Raw genomic sequence first — 15111 nt, forward strand, 5'->3', positions numbered from 1 at the left:
TCATTCTCAGCAGCATATGGAGTCCTTTCCTCGAGCTTATGCAGTGTTTCACATTCACTTACCATAAAGGCAATCTCTTTCTAAAAACAAAGTTTGTGTTGTGTATCTGATATACTGAGCAGTGTCTGAGTAATTTGGGATCAGCGGAGAATAAGCTGCTACATTAAAGCTATTTAAAGAAATAAAATTAAATCTAATGTCAGTGTTAACCACACAGTGGGTCAGAAAAACGGGTCAGATAATTGCTTTCCTGAGGTAACTGAGCTGCAGTCTTTCCAGTCCTTCACTGGACAAGGACCACATTCACTACCAAAACCATTAGCAGAGTGTTTGGAAGAATTATAACATCCAAAGAACACCTTTTAATGCTGAGTACTCTCAATGACTGAAATTACTGGAAGCGTCCATTTCCCTTAAGTTACTTAAGTGCCCAAAGTGGCAAATGGGTGCAATTTTCAAAAGTATATACATGAATAATTCTCATTGATCTGAATTGCAGAGAAATGACCAGGTTCACCTAAGAAACCCCACTTTGCACTTATCTTCGTCTTTAGGTGTCAGCACATCACAAATATTTCCTTGGGGCACCAAAGCAAGATACCATCTTTGTTTATTTAAACTTCTGCTTAACTGTGAGTATGTGCTTAAAATTAAGCATATACTTGTGTAGTTTTCTCAATAAACTTAAGCATGTGAAAGTCTTCCCGATCCCAAAGTACTTTGCAGGGATAGGCGTCACTGCCAAGCTAGCAATTGCATTGCTTCCTCCTAACATCCATACTTTCAAAACTCTGATGTTGATTGAGATGTAGTATCTTTTTGTCTTGCACTCAAAGGGAATTTGAAATCTAGTCTGTTAATGTGGAATAGAAAATTGGTGGCATAGAGGGTGCTCATTCAAAGAGGGAAATTTAAATACCTTAGGCAGCATTTTGAAAATCGCTGGCTGGAGTATCAGCTGTGCTAAGGACTGTTACCAAACAGCATGGGAAAAAAAAAAAAAAAGTCCTTTGGATAGTCAGAAAGTATTTGATTCCCAAGTAAATGAAAGGGGCCATAGACTGTAGCTGCCTTTTTTTTTTTTTTTTTTTACTAGCTATGTATAGCTCTCTCTCTCTCTCTCTCTCTTTTTTTTTTTTTTTGGATATATTCAATGAATAATATAGATAAAAGATGCCAGATCTTCAAAAGATTTTCAGTGACAATGTACATTACTGAAGTCTTAATTCATGTAATTATATAAGAATAAGAAATATTTAATTCATAGCATATCAAAAGAATTGAAGAAAAATGAATGGACTGAGGATTTTCCCCAGACTATCATCTATAACTAGGATCTTCAGTCTTAGTCAAAGAAAAAAAAATTAAAAAAAAAAAAGTGAAGCTTGTGATCTATTCAATAATAAGCACATAAGAGTACAGGAGTATTAATTAGATTAAATGCTTATTTAAGACATACTTTCTTAATAGAGAGAAAAAAAAAATGCTGTTTTATGCACTACCACTTTTGGTTTGGAGTTACAAATGTCCTAGTGTGTTTTGGCCACAAGAGACGAATTGTGTTGCAGGATGGAGGTCTGAGAAAGCAGGAGTGGCTTCCAGGCACCACCTTGCTTCATTTCTGATCCTCCTTCTCCATCTGAGAAGTGTCAGGCTGGATCTCAAAGGTGCTGCTAGCTTGGCCAGTGTCCTTAGTTGAAGGATATCTAGGATGGTCCAAGTCAGGAACATTTTACCAAGCTAATGTTGAACTGTTTCTGAGGACAGGAAGGTGATACAGGCTGTTTTTCAGCCTGCTGGATTTTGGAGGAGAGAAGGAGCAGGGGACTGGAGGAGAAAGAGGGATGGGAAGGAGAACAGAGCTGCTCTTAGGCAGGTTTTATCAGACAAATTAGAAAGTAGCTGTGATTTACAACTGTGATTTCTACTGAGCTGGTCCAAACTGCTTCTAAAATAGCTCCTGGTCTGGAGGGTTTTCTATCCTTCTTGAAGTATTGCCTATGTGAGAGAGAAAAAAAGTAGAAATTTACTATGGAGATCAGGTTCTCCTCCAGTGAGGAAAAAGAAGGAGGAAGATTCAAGTTTCTTGCAGGCATAGATGTCCTGCAGCCTTTCCCATAGCTGGGAGCATCAGTCATACTCAGAAATGAACCTTGCAACAAAGCCTAATAAGGTTTAATTCAAAATACCATGGGCAGGGAGATCGCTAACTTGTAAGTCAATCCAGTTGGGTGTCTGCTAACTGGGCAAACTAGACAACTGTGGCTTTCCATTTCAAATCCCTCTCTGTGTACTTCATTGGCCTACATGTCCTAACACACAGCCTTTTGCTTTTTTATTAGTTTTTATTGTACAACATTTAAAACTATTTTTGGCGTAACATCAAAACTGCAAGAGTCCAGAAACACATATTTTGGCATGGTTCCTGAAGAGATAATAGGTCTTAATATACTTTTACACTGTAAGGGAATGTTTCTACACAGCAGTTACTTCTTACAGCAAGTCAGGAAACATAATTATTGGAAATTCAAGCTGCAGGAAAAAGTGAATATATTTCTAATGAAAGAAGGAATAGAATTGTACTTCTATTATAGACTAGATGACCTTATACTAAAGTACAACACTTCTCTGTTCATTTAAGCAGAAGATTTCCTGCCTGAAAGCCAGTTGTATTCATTTGTTATACTTGGCAAAAATTAAATGTTACAGTACCACTGTAGGTCATTTCAGCATAATTTTTGTAAATGCTTAGCATTGCTTTCAAATCGCATGTAATTATTTTGTGAAATGCCAAGCACTTCAGACTGTGTTTACAGATTTTGGTAATCAAATTGTTAAATTGCTTTTCATATTTGTGCTACTGGATCCTTATATATGTGGATATTTCCTATAGTTTAGTGAAGGCCAGTGTCAGTTTACTTTCAAAAGTGCGCCTACTCTCCCCAAATTAATAGGAGAGTAAAAAATTCATTGTATCCAATGGACCCATTTGGAATTTGTCCAATTTACCTAACTTCTCATGCGAAGGCTTATTGATCCAATTAGCTAGTCATGCTGCAGTTTCTCCAAAGCATATGTTATATGTTTTACATGTATGTTGTCTGTGTTAAAGAACTTGATCCTAATAGCCTCATATGGAAACTTTTCTCAGGCTAGTTACACACAGCATGTAGTAATTCTAATGATGATGCTTACTTTAAACTGAAGTTTGGATGGGATAAGAATGCTAAATATAAATAAAAAGAACATCATGAGCATGTGTTACACTTTAAACAATAATAAAAATTAAAAGAAAGTCCAATCCATCATCTTCCTTTTCCTTCATTTGAATTAAAATTGAAGCAAAATGTACAAAACCATCTGGAATTTGACATATCAGCTTTGAAAGGATATCTTTGAGCAACATTCTCAATATGTGTAAAAGATAGCTTTAGGGAGGTCTATTGCAAATAAAATCACATAACTGACTGTGAATTATCTGCTGAAAAATTGTCAATATTCAGAAATCATCTTATGTTTAAATTAAGCATTTCCATTCCTTGATTCTGAGTGGAATAGCAATTTTTGGTTAGCTTTTGGGACACAACAGGGACACCGAGTTTGCCTGGATCCTGCTGCAGTCTGCAGTGATGTTGAGCATCATCACTGCAGCAGGGCTAGAGGGATGCCACCAGGGAGCTGGTTTCCCAGAGGACACTCAAGCCTGTTGGCCTCAGGAAAGAATCAGAACTAAAGAGTTTAGCAGAAAGGGATGGGGTTTACATTTCCTCATACTATTTGCAGCCATTCCCTCTGCAAACACGTGTACAGCACCCTGGTAGAGAAAGTTGTGTAGTGGAATGAGTGGAGAGATTGGCTGAGGAGGAGGAGGGTCTGAACCAACTTCATTTGCCCTCATTTTAGTCCTCTAAGAAGAGATGGCAGCCTGACATTTTATTTTTTTTTTTTCCTACTGTGTTACCTATACATCACTCAACTAGAGGAGTTATGTCAACTTAACATCAGTTTTCAGAGCAATAATCCAACCTTAGGTTAATCAATCTGATAAAACTGTTTGGAGTAAAATTTATTTTCTCAAAGTAACACAGCTTGCTTTAAAATTGTTGGGATAACCTATTTTATTTCGTAAAATACCTTATGCATATATTATGTACCTTACTTGGTTCCACCACACACACTATAGTCAAGGACATTATCAAGATCTGGAACAAGCCCCGGAGGATTTTCATCCCTTAAATAATAAGATTTTGTCAGTCTGCTCCATATATAATCTTGCTTTGTTAAATTAAGGAGTAGTCAACAGAAAACTTTGCAGATTTCTACATCATTCTGAGATATAAAACAGCACTGAGTAAGTACAGAAATCCAAGATAATTTTTCATATTAGTAGCTTACTGTACAAATTGCAATGTTTGAATATTTTCAACCTATATAGTATTTTATTTTAAAAAGGGTGAATTTGTTTTCACAGTTGATGTTTGTGAATGAGTAATGGAAAAGCAATCTATTTGAATGTTTTTCTTAAAAGTCCTCTCACTTAATAAATGGAAAATCTATTATAAATTCCATCATCTTAAACTAGGCTGTAAATTTATGATATCCCTGGGTCTCTCTGTGTAAGCTTTTCCTGTGGGGGATTGACTTAGTCCATAGTAGCAGGGTTTTTTACTAGTAAATCGATGCAGTTATTCTCCAGCTCTGCAAATGGATGTTGCTTACTGTGTTCTGTCTTGCTGCTGCATAATTAGAAGACTAGCATCAGAGGATGAATTTAAAGCTTTATTTATTAGTTTTAGCTTCAGTTTTAAAAAGTACAGTGCTAATGGTAAGTATAAGATGTTCATGAATGCATGTGGTACTAAATAATATAAAATTTGCTGGGAATAAAAGGAAAATACTAATCTGAGAAAAAAAAAATGGAGTAAGAAAAGGTTACAGTTCTCTCTGTTACTAGCCCTTTCCAAGTATACATTTCTTAGGCGAGAGGCATTAGAAGACAAAATTGTAAAATCTCAGTGGTAATAAGCAATGTGCAACAGCAAGAATCGTTGGCCAATTAGACTAAAGTCATCTTTGCATTTGGTGCAGTAAGAAAGAAACAACAGGTTTTTGCAGTTTAGAAAATTGAGTCATCTAATTAGATACAAATTTAAACACCTAACTTTAGGTATGTGGGTTATGATTTATGTTTGCTGCCTTTAGTAGCTACAGCAGAGTTGTCTACATGTCTGCTGAGTCAGTGGAAACCTTTTTAACACATTGGACAAAACAGGTGGATGAGTTGCACCCTAGAAATACCTGTTTTCCTCTGATGACTCTAGTCTAAAGATGGATGAGATAAATCTCTGCTGCAGTTATTAAAATCCTTAATGTGTTGGGAGGTATTTCAGTTATTTGAAACTGAAAATAATCAGGTTGAATTTGGGACAGAGGATGAGAATTTGCAGGTTTGGATGTTGGACTTTAGGAGCAATATAATAGTTTTCTCATAAGGCGGAAGACACTCTTTCTGAGTTTTGTCTTCACAGAATTTTGTGGCCATCAGTTTGTCCCCTCATGTCCTGTGGCGGGAGCCACTCTACAGTGGTCAAAATCTATGTAATAAGTCTGATAACATTTTTTTAGTACTCTCAAGACCTTTTATTTTAGGTGAAAATGTTCCCCTTTATTTCCCTTATTGTGCTGCTTGCATAAATGCTTGGGTTGCACAAAACAAGTAAAAAGATAAATGGGAATAGCATCTTGTAATTCTTTATTACATCTGCTTATACTTCGCAATCCACTGTCATCTCAAATTTGTGTGTGAAGAGGATTGCAGAATTGATAATGAAGACTTTGTCTTTAAGTTGACAAAATCCTGTCAGGATTTCCTGTCAGCTGTGTCAGCAGACATCTGTACCATGGGCCTCTCTTCACCTAAGTGGCATTTCATCTGATCCCAGATGTCACTGAACTTTACTGGGGCTGGTAAGTGGGATTTCGACTTACCAGGCAGATGGCTTTCTGCTCTGCCTCTGGCTAACACTGTCTGTGACTTTCCTCAAGGTACAGATGACAGAAAGAAAAGCATCACAAAGCAACAGGAAGGGATGTGTTTTAGGTCCTTATGCTACTCAGAGATGGTTGCTGCTGCTCGGAGAAGGTGGGCAGGGACACACCATAGAGGGGAAAAAAGAAAAAAGAAAAAAAAAAAAAAGACACATGGCCTTCTTACCCATCCGTCTCCTTTCCAAGTGTGGAAAGAGAAGAAGAGAGGGAATGGTTCAAAGGTAGGGCGTACCTCTCGTCCGCTTTGCCAATGTCTGATTGCCATCCAGCCAAAATTTGAGCATCAGTTTCCCTCTCTCCGAACTGTATTTAAAGAGATGGTGGTTTGGGAGTTGTGGACCTATATCATCCCTGCTTCTCCTCCCCCTTCCTGGGGGAGTTGTTTGTTCCTTTATCTGGGAGACCACTTCAGCTTCCACATTTGTCAGAAAAGTACTACTATATCCTGATACAAAATGACAGTTTTAACTTTTAATGGATGCTCAGGTTGTGACAGAAGCCACCAGTATGGAATATGCTTTGTTAATAAATTACATATGTATTAACAAAGCTATACACATGCCTGAAAAACTATGAGTACAGGGCCTGTACACCACTTGGCCTGTGCAGCAGGCAGCATTATTACCAGAGGGCCTTACTATTACTCTCATTTTTGAAATTCATGTACTATACAAATTATCACTAAGCAGTATGAAAATTATCTCTTTTTCCCCCCCCCATCTTTCTCTTTTGGTATGCAATCTTCTCTTTACAGGGATTTGAAAAGGAAATCCTGAATCTGTTCTTTAACATATAATTTGGTATCTAAAAACAGCACTTGGGATTAGCAGGCTTGTCAGAAAAACAAGAATTTAGATGTTCAAAAAAACTCAACAATCCACCCCCAGCTTTTCAACTCTGTCAGGCATTATTTGGCTGTACACAGCTGCTATAAGATGAAGAGAGAGGAAATGCAATGAAAGGAAAAGGTGTTGCTTTAAGGACATGATCTGAAAATAATGGAATCACCTAAGCCACTTCATATAAAGTGGTTTATGTGCTCTGCAAAAAGATGAAGGTTCATGATCTCACATTCAAGCACTTGTTAATTATAGACTCATTGACAACAAGATCAAGTATCTTAGAACTTGTTTCTTTCTTTCATTTTTCTCAAAAAACAAAACCAAATATAAAACCAACAAGTCTAATATCTCCCCTCACCTCCCTTTGCCTCAACTCCTCTCCTCTCCCCTCTCTCCTCTCTCTTCTCCTTCTCTTTTTGCCTCCCCTGAGAAACAATATTAGTATATGGTTAGAAAATATTGTTAATCTTTCTATGATCTCAAAATTTTTTGACACTTTGTATATAAAAACAAACACTTTTGTTTTAGGAATGTCAGGGTTTCAAGTATGTGTGCTCACAGAGCACCTAAACAAGTTTGCTGGAGAATATGGCACTCCCTTTTGTGAATGTGCTGTGATACAACTTCCATCAGAACCATAGCTATATTCTTAATCAGAAGCCACCATATTCAGTGAACAGTTCAGATAAAAAATCGTAGATTGTGGGAAGGGTAAGGAGTAGCATCTGATATATGGGAATAGCCAAGAAGGTATAGATTCCTGAGGCAGGCATGTGCTGGGCAAAGTAATCCTAATGCGAGCACCTTAAATCTTTACAAGGCACAATAATTTTATCTTCTCCTTGGCTTCTTTGAACCTTGCAGTAAGTGTAACCTTCTGTTGTGAAGTGTATCACACGTGTCAGTTGGAATTTACAAGACCCTCTCATACCTCCTTGAGATACCATTGGAAGCAGCTGTCCGTTTCCTCTCTCTTGACTATTGCACACCAAAAGACAATTGAATAAAAATATAGGGAAAATATGGTTTACTGAGAAAAGAAGGGTTTTGTAAGCCCTCCAGGGAAAAATGTCAGTTTGTGAAATGTACTCCATGTGCCTTTCTCTGGGGGCTGGGGAAGAGACAGGGGAGGCAGGAACCTCCCAAGTCCAGTACTACATGCTTGGGCCTTCAAATAAGCAGTCCACAGTAGTAACTAGCTATCCCTGTAGAGTACAATTTTAGTATTTATTTTGTCATGCTGGATAATATAATTCAGTCTTTAACTGGCTGAGGTTAAATGTGTTGGTAAACACATTTAATAAAGACTTCATGTCTTTATTTCTGTTCTGTATGGAGCCAGCAGTTCGAAGTGTAATACCCAATTTAAATATTTATATGTGATCTCCACATACAATATGACAACATTGATGATATGAATCAAACAGTTATAGTACATATATGGTAGCAAAATCTATTTGAATCTTGGCTTCCAATTTTTCAAAATTGTCACTGAAACAATTGGTTAAAGTCTGAAAGAAAGTCTGACATTTATTCCCTGGCATTTTTCATACAGCATTTTTCAAACATCCTTTTAGCAATTCTTTTCCACAGATAGTTTCTCACTGTGAGTTTCATGCCCTGTAGAAACTCAATGACACTGAAGTTGTTCACATACTATTCAGCAGTAACAGAAGGTAATTCTTCCAAAAAAAAAAAAGTTTCAATATTTTTTAAAAAAGCAAAATATTTCACTTCAAAACTGAAAATTCCCTCCCTTCCCTTACCTGATAACATAAGTAAATGGATTTTTTTTTCTAACGACAATGGGAAATATGGAAAACATGAAAGCAACAAAAGCAAATTGTGTGGTTTGTTATACCTGCATTTCAGTTTTCTGTGTGAAAATGCAAGATGCCTAATATATCTGTCTTAACCACTTATAGATGAGCCTATTTCTTTCATCTGTTGTAAAAGTTGTCAAATACAAAAGAACACAAGTTTCTTATTATGTTCACAATTTGATTAGTCCTTGACCTTTTGGAATTCATATATTTCTAATCTTCCTAGAGCATTATGTTTCTGTCAAATGCTACCTTTACATATTTCAAAACTGTATTTATGCAGGAAGTAATAGCTGGTAAATCGCAGGCCTTTCTACCAGTTAGAAACATCATGGATTTGAGGACCTTGAATGTTAAAACTTTTCATTTTTCCTGTGATATTGTTGAGCTAAGCATGCACCAGAAGAACACTGTGTGTCAGATTGCTGAGGTACATTTATGCAAACTGCAAAAATACAGATATACATGCCAACTGCAGCCGTACAGGTGCATAGACACATCTATAGAATATGGCCAGAAAGAGACAGAAATCTCATTAACTTTCTATTTTTAAAAATGTGACTTCATGTTGTATCTTTGGAGACATTCAAATGCTGTTCGTTTGTTTCAAGAAAGGGAAAAATCACTAGTGATTTCTCATACTGATTTCAAAGTTTGGAAAGTTTAGAAATAAGTTTTTAGGGATGTCTAAAGAAAAGCATAGAGTAGTATGAAAAGATGCAGTATGAACTTACCAAAGAAGTCATGATAAAGTAGGTGTTTTTTTTTGTTGGTTTGTTCTGTGTGTTTTATTTGTTTGTTTTTTAAATAGAAGGGCTTAGAAAATAAATCTTGATTAAGGTTTTATTTTTGGTTTTGTTTGTTTTGTTTTATTTTGTTTTTAGGTGGGGAAAGCTTATGGGCTTGAATATTAAAAAAAGAATCCATATATTTTTGCTTCTCTTTCTCTCTTATCAGAGAAACTGTATGCGTTATTGTGCTTTAACATGCTGGGTATGATGGGTGTGTTGCAGCTATAGTCTGACAGGTTTGTTCATCATTGTTCATTTAACAGTTTGTGAGCTCCATTTGTTTTTCTTTCTATCCTTAGATGAAGTTGCTGACATATAGTGGAGGTATTATTTCAAGACAATAGTAGATGAAGCCATACCAAGCATTATCCATTGCTAAAAGCTAAGGGAGCTTTTTGACCTGCTTACTTTTGCGTGGGCTTAGTTTATTTTAAATCTGCCACTGCTGGTGCAGGCTGGCACAGAAGAAAAAAAAATATATAATAATAATAATAATAATAATAATAATAAAGTGTCTAAGCCACTTTAAAAAATGCTACCAGTGTCCTGGATAATGTTTACTCACAACGGTTTGTTGCCATCATGGGCAGGAATCTTCATGGGGTTGCTTGTAGCTGTGCTACCATGAGTTAACCTTTACTTAGTCATGAACTAATCCTAACTTGGGGAGCATAATCTAAGGAGATCTCACTTCCAACTTTGAATTTTATTTATTATTTTATATTATAGGCCTCACAAATACTCAGCAGCATGGAAAGGATGTTTTCTCATACTTTAGACAAGGATGTGTTCTAACTGTGAAAATGTTCGTTATAGCTTGAAAACACACAGTCTTATGATTGTTGTGAAAAGTTTTGGAACATAAGCTACTCAAAATCCTATCAGACTTAAAAGCAGTGGGTATGTTTGTTCATTTTATTTTTCTTGCAATATTTCAGTCTACCATCTACAATATGTCCAACAATAAGAAAAGGTGATTGGTTATCTCTATGAATTTATAAATCCCAAATGTAGGCAAAGCTGGAAAATGAGGAGGAAATGGAGGAGATAAAATTTAAATTATCTCAAGAAGAATGTGTTCATATTTTGTTGATTGTAGATAACATACTGCCTGACAAAAATAATAAAAAATAAATAATAATAAAAAATAATATGTAACAGTTTCTACAGTTATTTAAATTTAATTTAAATTCAGCTATTACCTTCTCTGCCCTCAGAAGAGTTGCATTTCCTAAAATGCAATATCTCTTATGAATATTTGTGGGTATAGCTCTAAAGATAAAGGAATCAACTCTTGAATAAAATGTATTATAAGGGTATTTGGAGTGTCTACATGTGTGTACATGTTTTCAAATTAGGGATTAATGTGGAAAGTCTTTCTGAGCTCTCAAGAATAGTTTTCATACATTCATGTTTGCTGTAGCAAACACGGCATGGACCAATCATAAAATGGACAACTCAAGGCACATCAATTTCTAATAACTTTTGGACATTGGGTAATCCATGCTACTATGAATATTAAGTTGCCATCTTTCCATTTCTTTCAAGACAGAAGGTAAATGCTTACCACTATTCAAAAGTTTCCCCATAGAAGAGAAAATCTTCCAGGCATGTTGCTATCCATTTGTTTATTTGAGCAAACTCTACTTAAAATGGATAGGTAACGTATGCAAGAGAATCTGTTTGCAGAGTTTCTCAGTAACTTCATGTTATTAATCAAAAAGACACGAGTGATTTCAAGTGCATGTTTCCTTGCTTCTAGCATTTCTGCCTTTCACTGTTAGTACTGGTACTGTGACAGTTGTGGGTTGCTTTTTTATTTTTATTTTTTATTTTTATTTCTCCAGATGAGCATTGTTTTCAGAGCCGGAGTGCTATACAAATAAAGAGTGTAAAAAATCAAATGTATCAAAAGACTATTGAGTGCTATCTTGGAAGAATTTAGTTCAGTCTAAGAGGGATAATGGACTGAAGGGATCTTTACACAAGTTATTTTTCTTGTAATCTCCCTTCTCATCATATCAATTCCCCAGTATTTTTGAAGTTATTATTTGATTTTTATGCCAAAATGCATTTTTCCAGTACGTAGTAGGGGACAGTTTGGCCAAATCCAGTGTTTCTGTTAATTTTAGTTGGTTTGGGGTCAGTTTGTTGTTATTACAGTGCATCTACTAGCATCCACGAATGTATATAAGACCTTAAAGGAGGAAACTTGGCATGTCTATAATTTACTAGTGTATCAACTTTGAGGGTAGTTATGCATATGTACACATTTCTGAAGATGTCAAAATGTACTGATGTTCCACCGATAATTGTTGGCTGCACAAGGCTTAACATCCAGTAACTAAGGGGTTTCTGCAAACTGCCATGTCTGAATAAGTAGATGTTAATTTAAATCTGGTTTTTATTTCATTTATGTTATAGCTAGAAAAAAAGACTGAGTTAGAATAATAAGCTGGGAACAAATGGCACACAACAAATGAGAGAGCAGCCAAAACCATTCATAGAAGATATATGCAGTGCATGTATGTATACGTATATATTTAAACTAAGTTCCCCATATGGAGAGCTTAATACGCCTATGTTATTTTTTATTTAAATTAATTCAGAGTCTCTGAAAAAACAAACCAAACCAACCAACCAACCAAACAAACAAATAAATATATTTCCATGTAGAGGATTTTTCCTTTATTTTCACTCAAACATACATATTAGTTTAAGTGTAGTTGAGTCCCGATGCTTAGGGGCTAAATATGGCTTAATATGGGAGCCATACAGGCACTACTGCATGACACTTTATGAGCACAGGGTTGCAAAGTGGTTTTGGGATTATGGTCCATAGTATCATTTATGATGTATACCCTTCACTTTCAACTTTCAGAGTTACTTTTGGAAATGAGTTGCATATTAAAAAATAATGGACTATTAAATGGCTTTCTAATGCAATCTTGTGAAAATTCCATACAAGAAGTATTTATTTAATTATAAATGCAAATGGATGAAACCTTAGATGTAAGACTAAGCACATATAATTCACATCAGTCTTCCAACAAAATAAGAATTATGGAACTGATATTTAAAACTGCTGTAGAAAACTGAGCACATAGATGAAACTATCTTTTAACTTTAAACGATATTTTTAGTACCCCAACATGCTGGAAAAAAATGGTAAAATTTTGGTTTAACGCATAACTTAAGACACAAGTGGTTTGTGTTTGTTTTAATTATGCCAATAACTCATAAAAATAGATCCACAAATCCCTCCAGGAGCCAAGAGAATATGTAATGCTGAGATTCATATCCTATGAAACCTGCATTAAAATTGCTCAAATGAATAAAAGAGCACACAATATGTGTTTAGGAAAAAAAAATATATGCTTATTAAAAAAAAAAATTATGAAGTTTTTATTTCTTCAGTATAGATTAAATGCTTAATCTATTACAAGTCAGAATATTCCAATTTCATTGAAGCTACTTGAAAATTTTCATGGAATATGCAGTAGATACAGATATGCTTCCCAAAATTTATGATTTAACAAAATCATTAGTAGCATGTGTTATTGGTTACTATGTACTTAAAAGATTAATTATTTCAAGCCGGAAAAGGTTTTTGAGGAGGCTTGGTCACTGGTGACTCTGAGTCAGTATCAGTAATGCAGTCAAAATGTGTATTTATAGTTTTGGTCACAGATGAACCCTAAGTGCCTAATTTCCTTTGTAACTGAATGAGGCTGTGATATTAAAAATCTTTTTTATTAACTCGTGGTTAAAACACAAATTCACCCAACTTTATAGACAAATATTTAATAGTTTAACTTGAAAACTGGCAATAGAAAATTATGAACAATTCTACTGCTTTATTTTACTATGCCTTTCTTATCTAAACTAAACAAACATTTCTTTTGAGCACAACTATGAAAAAAAATATATATAAAAACTCCATGTATATGTGAAGCTTACTTATGCTTATTTGGGCATTTTCCATTGCAGACCAATAAATAATATTCTTGTATATCTCCAGTAATCCTACATTACCTAGTACATGGGGAGATTTATAACATTGCTGCCTGTATTCGATTCTCACTAATTTTTGAAGGCTTATCAGTGTAGTACAGCATCATATAACTTCAAAACTCAACATATTTTCTTTTTAGTTTTTGAACTATGAGATTTTATCTTTACCTCAATTCAACCTAGTGTTCCCAGGAGAAAAGTGTACTACAGATTTTAATTTTATAAATTAACTAACCTGCTGAATGCCTTCTATCAATTATTCAGTTGTTCCATACCCAGTAAAGTTAAAGTATGGCATCAGCATAGAACAGTTCACAGGAGAGACCTTAAAATACCTGTACTCAACCAATATTTCTGTTTGGAGCTCTGCTTTTATTCTAAAATTAGCCTTCTAGAAAAGATGTGAGTGCTGTCTATATACATATGTTTTCATCTTTGCCTGTGTAATTTTGAGTTTACTTCCCTACAAGTTTTAGTTGAACATTTTACCTTTTTGAGTGAAGTTAAGCACTTAAATCCTTTTCAGGCATACATGAGTGGATTATATTTTCTGAACATTTCAGCAATTGCAGCTGCTGTTGACTGTGTTTAATTTTTTTTTATTTATTTTTTTTCAGTCTGAAAATCATCTCACTTTTATTTGGATGGCTAAAAATATATGTAATTGCCTAATTTTAGGTAGTTGGGTTTCATGTACAGATTTTTGTCTAGGACCAGCAATTTCTTTAGGATTTGTATAAATGCTCAACTTCTGAAATTTTCACATACTTTATGCATATGACAATAATGACTCTTCATCCTTGAGACCAAAACCGTGCATATTGTTCCATTCCAAACCAACAAACATTCATAAACAACATTCATAAACAAATCTTCCCTCCTGACTGCACCACCAGCTTCTCAGGACAGAGTTTCCTTTATTTGTTTGGATAAATTATATAGCACCAAATCTTACAGTAAGTAATAGCAATAACATCATATGCTTAACATCAGGATTCATTGCCTTGGTTCAACAACTTTGCATATTGAAGTCTGAATAAAGATATACTTGTCTTAAGTCTGTGTGTATTTCCACAGTAGGACAAAATCTTAGGAAGGCTGTATGTTAGTATTTTACTTGGAACTGTGAAAATGTTATTGAAGTGAGTCTTCTGATAGTCGCCATGTGCCATGTTCAGAACATCTGGCAGCTGCAGGGCTGCCTGCTCTAACAGGTACCAGATGAGATATTTTTGGTGCTTATTGGCATTGTGCTTGTTCTTGGAGACACAAAGGAGACTCCTGGAGTGCTTTGGAGGATTTTCTTCCCCTTGGAATGCTGCTGCAAAGCACACCACCTGCACCCAGAGGTGCAAAGTCCTTCTTGCTAGTCCTTCCTTCCAGGAGATAGTGCTCCACTCATACATGCTGTGCACCTTAGCTTGGCCACTGGTGAATACTTCACCTCTGGTCCAGGCATAGTATCCCAGGACCAGAGCACCATGCAATAAAATTGAACCTTAGGACTTTCCTCTTAATGCCATGGGAGTCAATAGTCTAAATACACTCATAACTCACAATCCCTAAGTGGATTTCTTTTGGATGAAACTAGAC

The sequence above is a fragment of the Netta rufina genome, assembly GCF_964035555.1.
Source record: "Netta rufina genome assembly, chromosome: 1".
NCBI lineage: Eukaryota > Metazoa > Chordata > Aves > Anseriformes > Anatidae > Netta > Netta rufina.